Raw genomic sequence first — 8304 nt, 5'->3', positions numbered from 1 at the left:
TTGTCCAAAAAGGTGGAATTTAAAAAATTTTCTGATCTAATCCTCTGATTTATCATAATTCCCAACCACATTCTTTTCTCTTTATTCTATTTAAAGATAGAGAAAACTTCCAGAGTCCAAAGTTATTCAACAAGCTCTTTACCTCAGCATGGGGAAGGGGAAAAAAACAGTTTGACTAATACAGATGGTGAAACATACACAATGAGTAGAAATGGTCATATTTTAATAAAAGGCAAAAATTTAAAGTTTATAAGCTATATCGTAGCTTTTCTGGGGTGGAGGGGATCAGAGAAAAATATAACATCTCTTTTGGGCATGACACATTTTGATCAAAATCTCATTGGCCTTTCCTACTGGAACGATCAACTGTAAAGACAAAAAAAAAAAAGTATACAGTTTAAAAAATCCTGACACTTACTATTGATAAAATTCTGTTTAAACTCCTATTTACTGTTTTAAAGATAAACACTATTTTTTAAAAAAAAACACAATGTTTCACTTATTAATCAAATGTAAGGTATTTTTATTGCCTTTTATAGATTTACTCACAACTACCTAGTAAGGAAAGACGATATAATTATTTCAGCATAGAGGTTGAAGGTTTTTATTCTAAAATTTAATTCTTCACTGACTTATTCTAAGATGAATTTAATAGTCAACCAGGAAACTGGCTTTTATAAAAGTTATTTTATGGGCAGAAAATGCAGGAAAAAAAGTAATAATAAACGCCAAACTGTCTCTTTACTTTATGAAGCCAGATATTTCCTCATAGACTTGGTTTTCAAAGCTTGGAATTTATCCCTTCAGGGCCACTATTATTTTTCAAAACTCCATATAAATATTAAATCTAAAAATTAATTGGTGATTTAAATTCTCCTCTTTCACTTCAAATTTCTTCTCTTCCCCTGGACTGTTGACTTTCAAATATTCACAGAGTGAGCATGTTTCTTGCAAAGTGGCTTGTCCTTCTTGGAGAAAAAGGTCTGACCTTCCAAACTTTCACAACATACCTGAAAAAGAAGCATTATTTGAGAGAATATCATTATTTTATCAAGTACGCCTAACAAGGGGAAAATGATTTTTTTACCCAATGGATAACATGACAAAGCACTTTAGTTGGTTGTGTTAGACCCCCTAGCATTTCACGATTACTATTATATTTCATGGAATCTTTCAAAAGAAATGAAGAATGACTTTTTCCTGGAATGCACATTCTAATTTATTTAAACTCACTGATCATTATTTTTCTCTGTTAGGAATGACTACTTGGCCCTAGTGAAGAAATTAACACATAAATAGGTCACATTAAATATAATTTATCTTCTCAGATTCTAGTCAATGTTTTAAATCTGCCTCTTGTTGTAAAGAAACAAAGCATTCAGAGAAACAAACCAAAAAACCCAGCACAGTTGCTTTGCCACCCATTCCCAAGCCCCTAAATATAGAGTCACAGAATACCTGACAGTTATTTTTAATTCATTTCTTTGTTTCTTAAAATGAAAACCCTAGTCAACATCTGGCTGCTGGAAGTTATGTCGTCAGTTAACTATTCACACTTATGTCTTCTTATTTTTCCTACTGTCTTTGTTAATTTTAATGCTCCTGAGCAGATCTACCAGAGAATAGGAGGCGGCAAATCTGCTAACAGTTGCTGCTTTTTATAGATTTTATGAAGTCTAAGAGATGGATGAGGTAAACAAGACAGGGTTCAATGGTAATGTTTTAGGAAATTATTTGACTTCAATTAACAAGCCTCTTCCCCCTTCCTACAATGGGTATTAAAAACTATTAGAAATATTAAATATAATTTAAAAAACCAAACATCTGAACAGAATACTTTATTAGATATTTACTTCTAAATTAAAAAAATATATATCTTAGGTTCACATTAATCTCTGAATCTATACTCATCATTAAAAATAAAGCCAAAAATATTAAAATATCAAATGAAAGAGGTAAATATACTACTACAAGTTTATTATAGTCTCAAAAAGAAAAGAACATTCATAGACTATTACTAAGGAAGGAAATGGATCAACGTACAGCTTACTTCCAGTGTTAAGTCAGTAATAGATTTTTATAACAGTTGACTTCTATTTTAAGAAGTACCTATGTTTTTATAAATTACTAAAAGCACTCCAATAAAACATAGTTTAAGCAAAGTAAAAGGCTCTTATTGTTTTAAGAAATATATAGCTTCTCCTTATAAACAAAAATGTATCAAAAATAGGATTTTCTCTAAAGGGGTAAACATCATATTCTTTTTGAAATTGCCAAACAATTTCAAAAAGTACCGAAAATTTTAATAAACAATTTTCAAAATCACTGTAAAAATATTTCTAGGTTTGAAGCACTGAAAGATATAAAAACTGTTATTTCCATTTAGTGCTTAGGCTAGAACCGGCCATACCGCGCTCCTTCAATTCGGAAACAAGAGTTTACTTACTGAGCATACAAAGCAAGTGTCATGCCAGGTGTAGGCCAGAGCTTCCAGGAACATGTCACCAGCTTCTATGGGAAACTCACATCCATGGCATATAGTGCCAAAGAGGGCATAATAATCTGTATTGGGGCAGGGGTAGGGGTAGACACAATTTAAACATGACAAAGCTTCAGAATGATAGGTTTTAGAAAAGAGCAACAAAATGGGAATTAAATGAGATGATGAAGATAAAGCTACTAGTAACTGGAAAATTTTCAGATGGCATAAAATTTGGCTTGAGATACACGCGTAGTATATTTCAGGTTACCCCGGTAAACGTTATATATGCAACTTAACATCCTCTATTATATTTTTCCATATAATACTCCTCAGTTCTGTCCAACTTCTTAAATGCCCAAATATGCATGAAGAACACTGTTCTCTGATAAGTTATCGATAGCCATGATTGTTTCAATAAAATATAAGAGAACTTCCAGTAACTAGTAACAATAAGACTAATGAACATAAATGAAGAAGAAATACCTGATATTAGCAAATTTCATAGCACATCTGACTTGGTAAGGAAGAAAAACAAGTCACAGGAAACCTCCATTAAGAAATGCTATGACTGAGTTTCTGGCTGCACTGTATCACAACAATATTAGCCACTATTTCTTTTGCTGTATTTTCTTTTCCATTTTATGACTTCATGCTGAAAATCCTTAGCCAGAGAACACCTCTTACTTGACACAGATTAGAGTCATAAAATATTAATATCTTCTTTCTGAAGAAAGCAGTTTTGACAAGATGTCTCTGTATTATCACTAAATTAGAATTTACTGGCAATTTTCTTTCCTTTTCTGCAGCTGCTCTTACTGTGTGTGTTCACTCATGGTTCACTCTGTGACTTTGGACTTCCAATCCCACCTGGGCTGGAGGAGAAAGTAGGCTACCACCCGTGGCGTGAGTCACCTTTCCAGCAATCCTCAATACTCCTCAGTGCCAGCTGTTCAACATGCACCCACAGAGCCCCACTGTGCGCCAGGCGCTGTTCTAGGCACTGGTTGGGGGCACAGGGGAGAAGACAGATGGGGTTGTTCACCTCATGGGGCTTACAGTCTCACTGGGAGCAGGATGTCGTCATTTATTATATTTTAAAAATAAATGATAATAAACAACTTCAGATTGTGACAAAGACCATAAGGGAAAGAAAAGAGTGATGCGATAGAGAACAGTTGGGGGAGGTATATAATGCTACACTCTAGAGGAGGGCTAGGAAAGGCTTCTCTGAGGAGAAAACAGTTGTGCTGTGACTTGAAAAAAAGGGGGGCAGAAATCACCTCAGAAAAGCCGGGGAAGGACATTCCAGTCAGAAGAAATAGTGAGTACAAAAGCCCTGAGGCCGGAAGTATCCAGCAGGTTCAGAAACAACCAAGGGGCTGGGTCTGGCTAGAATCCAGTGACAGAAAATCAGGTGCAGGAGATAAGGTTGGCAAAGCTGGACCTAGGGAGGAGTATAGTTTTTACTCTAGTGGAAGCCATAAGGGTGTCAAGCACAAGCGGATTCACCTTCACACAAGTATCACCCTAGCTATCTGAGGGTAGGGGGGAAAGATAAACCATTTTGGCTGGCAATTATAATGCCCAGGCAAAGAGTGAGGGTGAACTGGAGTTAGTGGGGACAGTGGAGGTGAGAGAAATGAATGAATTCCATATCCACTGGCGGTAGAACTGTTAGAATTTACTAATTAGATTGGGCAAAGAAGGGTCAAGTCATGTTGACCAGCCTCAAATTAGAAGCTGACTGCTTCTTTAACTTGACTACTATGGACTATTCCCTTTGTCCAGCACCACCCTTTGAATTGCAAGGTAGAACAACAATAAAACCCCAGAGTGGCAATGCAGGGGTACTGAGTGGAGGCATAAAAAAGGAAAAATATTTTATTTTTTGAAACATGTATGTGGAGTTGTAATATCTAAGTAAGGATAATATTAATAAATAAGTGCTAAGAAAGCTCACTTATAGTCTTTGGGAAGGAAAAGGAAGTGTTCACAGTTTAGGTAATAGGACAAATGTCGTAGACTGGTCTTTAGAGCCTGTTTTTAAAAAAATAATCTTAACCAAGGGAGCAGTCCAAACCACAATTAGCCTCCCATTCAGTAAAAGTAACAAAGGATTTCCAATCTGTTGTCAAAGCAGTGGTCTTCAAGAGCATATCACTACTATATTCAAAAGTTGAATATTTCTCATTTTTATAACCACTAAAAGTTCACTAGTGGAGTGTAAGGGGTGGCTTTAAGCTACACGATTTGGTAGGATTTATACCCAGAAGTTATTCGGGATTCAAGAATAATAGTTTTCTAAATTGCTTACATGGTCATTTCTCTTAATGAAGCTGGGAATATGTCACATACAAATCTTACATATTTTTTTTGCTATATATTTAAAGTAACATTAAGCGCTCCTAGAACATCCAGCAAAACTATTTTGCCCAATATTTCCTTTCGGCTTTATAGCACTATAAGGGATAATGTTTTGTCTTCATTCAAAACTTAAGAAACTCCTGGCTTTAGGATCTTACCAGTCTCACAGTAGGGCTCGCCGTCCTCCAAGTGAAAGACATTATTACGAATGGGTTTCCCACAGGCCACACACACAAAACAGGAAACATGCCAAGTTTGTTTCAAAGCATTGATGACTTCCTGTTATAGAAAGGAAATGGATGTAAAGAAAGGTGATGATTATTCTACTAGCTGTACCAATACAGTCCTTTTATAAACTGACCCAAAGTAGACACACATGCTTTGTCTTTGCCTAAGCTTTTCATCTAATGAACTAGAGATATTTCAGGACAGACTCACAAATCATCTAAACTGATGCATCATATAAAATATGCATTTTCACAAATACACATCAATAAACTTACTTAAAGAATGAGTAGTGTTATTTAAACATTATAAATGTGGTGAATCCAAGTAAGCATTTCATAAGTGTTTGCTACCCGACATTCTGCTTTCCCTGAAAGGGTGTCAGGAAACATTAACTTGCAAAGATTTCACAGTATTATCTTGAAAATGTCATGGAGGAATGGTAAAACACTTAAAAACTAAAACAAGCCTATACTGTGTTGCACGATGGAAGCAACAACTTAATCAGTGTAACCCAATCATGTTTAACACATGGTTAGGATCTTGGAAATCAGCTATGGCTGTACTAAGCACACATTCATATGAGTGTCTAAAATTTGAACCATAAAGCATGGACTCTAGTCAACAATAGTCCTATGGTTACATATACCAAGTATCAAAGACCTGGGCCAGATTTTAATTAGTAAAAGAAATTCTGGGGAGTTGGATTTGCAAGGAATTGTTTCTTTGAATTGACAGAACGAGATGGAGTCATTAAAAATCATTTTTGGGGCTTCCCTGGTGGCGCAGTGGTTGAGAGTCCGCCTGCTGATGCAGGGGACACAGGTTCGTGCCTCGGTCCGGGAGGATCCCACATGCCGCAAAGCGGCTGGGCCCGTGAGCCATGGCCGCTGAGCCTGCGCATCCGGAGCCTGTGCTCCGCAACGGGAGAGGCCACAGCAGTGAGAGGCCCGCGTACCGCAAAAAAAAAAAAATCATTTTTGAAGAATAGTTAACATTATAGGAATTTACTCTTTCCACAACATTTATCACAAAAAGGAGGATGCTATACATAAAGTATGGTTACAATTTTGTAAATGAATTACTCATAAGGAGCAAACTGGAAGAAAACACATCCTAAGGTTAACAGGAACCCTCTGGGACTGGTAAATATATAGATAATTTTAATTTTATTCTTTACATGTTTTGTATTTTCTAATTGTTGTAGAGTGAAATATTTTCTTTTCTAATAATAAATATTGTCAAAATAAAAGACAAAAAAAAAGAAAATGATATAGATAAGTTATTGGCCATAGAAAATGCCATATTTCACTACTGAAGGGCTATGGGAAGAAATGGCAGTTATTTATATCCAAAGAGATCACCATGAACATGTACAAGTGGACATTCAACCAAATCATTTCCCAAGGCTTCTAGTATCTATTCAACTTTCTATCCTTGAGACAGATTACTATCCCTTCTTTAATAGGTTATCAAACAACTAAAACACAGTCCAGAAAATCTGTCCCTTTAGTGAAGTTCTGGCCCATGTCTGAAGCAATGAGTTTAAGATTTCCATTTCCTAGAACCTCATTTGGTGCTAAGACTCTTACTTGACTTTATTAATCATTCTAGAACTCATGGAATACATTTATACACTAAAAGAGTGTTAATGTATTCTACTTATTATTTGTCATTTGAAAAGGTACAGCCTGAATCATTCTCTTTTCCTCTTCACATATTGTACAAATTAATAATATAGGAATATTCCAGTAGTATATTAATAATTTTAAAGTGTCTTCAAAGTTTTAGACCCATTTAAAGATGTATTCTAAAATTAAGGCTACTCAGTAATTCATACTAGCTTTTCTCTCAATTGGTATGAATTACAGTTTCATTATTGTATTGAGAATATTAGAACTCAGCAATGTAATTTCCAAATTTTGCATGAGTTTCATATGAGTCCAGGCACCTTGGCTGCTTCTAAAGTAAAATTTCAACTCCTGGTCATCCATAGGAAATGCCTTACCCTTACTTCACAACTGCAAATTGGGTATTCCAGAGTAGGAAATTCATTAATTCATCATTATTTATTATGTATCTGAATCCTAAATTACTCCCTTTTTGTTTAAAAGAAAAAAGGTGTGGCTTGATTATTTTTCTATCACATGTATACTCTCATAAAACTGAGGTTATATTTTTAAACATTATATGCATTCAAGAAAAATATACCATTTATAAGCCTCATGTTTTATATATTTCATGAGATCTGTGCCCTGAGCTTGAACCCTGACAGATGGGGAAGTGCTGCTCTTATAAAAGCGATGGAATTTAATTTAAAACAGTGAAGGTGTCAATTCTGAGAACTCAGAAGTGTGTGGTCCTGTGCAACCTCTTCATTCCTGAGCAAACAGGGTCCTGTTGAGGTAGCACACCCACAGTAAATTATTTTTTCCCCACAGTGGCTAGACTTTCACCAGACAAGCCAGCACTCAGTAAGACAAAACCAAAGACAACTTAACCCCATGAGTCTGATAGACTTCTACAGAGGTCTATTTAGTTTTGTTTTGCAAAAATAAATAGTGATGAAAGCAGAGAGCGGATCAAGCAAGAAGAAAATAGAGAGTAAAAATGACAGAAGGGTTTCATACCAAAAAATTGTTCTGCTTGAAAACTCACTCGGAGTGAAAAGGTTTCCAATACTTACTCCAAGGATCTTCCTCTGGCATCGACCACATACAGGGGCAAAGAATCTCTCATAGCAGAGCTCACAATACAGGGCTCCCTGCTCCTCTACGAATCCAATGTAGGCCATCGTATTTTTGCAGTGAGCACAGTTAAATTCTTCTGGGTGCCAAGATTTCCCCAGTGCCACTAGGAATGGTCCCCTGCCAAAACAAAAGAGATCAAGTTGGCTTAGGAATAAAGGTTTCTAGTTAGCCTGAAGAGGACCTCTTGTACCCAATGTCCAAACAATTAAATACTTGCTCAATTGTCCTTCTCAAGGGTGCTGGAAATTTACATAGGAACTGCGCATTGAAGTGAAAAGGACAGGAGAGAGGAGTAAGCACTGAAGGGATTCCTTCAAGAAAGGCCATCTCTTGGGCTTCCCTGGTGGCGCAGTGCTTGAGAGTCCGCCTGCCGATGCAGGAGACGCGGGTTCGTGCCCCGTTTCGGGAAGATCCCACATGCCGCGGAGCGGCTGGGCCCGTGAGCCATGGCCACTGAGCCTGCGCGTCCGGAGCCTGTGCTCC

At 36.5% G+C, this 8304-nt stretch overlaps 1 protein-coding gene across 1 annotated transcript in view; it reads right to left on the bottom strand.

Moving 5' to 3' along the window:
* Positions 1-804: 804 nt before the first annotated feature.
* Positions 805-8304, bottom strand: part of PDLIM5 (PDZ and LIM domain 5) — a 223469-nt gene continuing 215969 nt past the window's right edge. The window contains exons 10-13 of the transcript XR_456946.1: positions 7758-7938; positions 5005-5125; positions 2447-2562; positions 805-1010 (exon numbers count right to left, since the gene is read on the bottom strand). The gene's annotated coding sequence lies outside the window, so the exon portion shown is untranslated. The remainder of the gene's footprint in view (positions 1011-2446; positions 2563-5004; positions 5126-7757; positions 7939-8304) is intronic.

This window comes from Lipotes vexillifer, unplaced genomic scaffold (assembly GCF_000442215.2).
Source record: "Lipotes vexillifer unplaced genomic scaffold, Lipotes_vexillifer_v1.1 scaffold178, whole genome shotgun sequence".
In the NCBI taxonomy this organism is placed as follows: domain Eukaryota; kingdom Metazoa; phylum Chordata; class Mammalia; order Artiodactyla; family Lipotidae; genus Lipotes; species Lipotes vexillifer.
The sequence above is the reverse complement of the archived record's forward strand: the minus strand, read 5'-3'. Positions and strand labels throughout refer to the sequence as shown.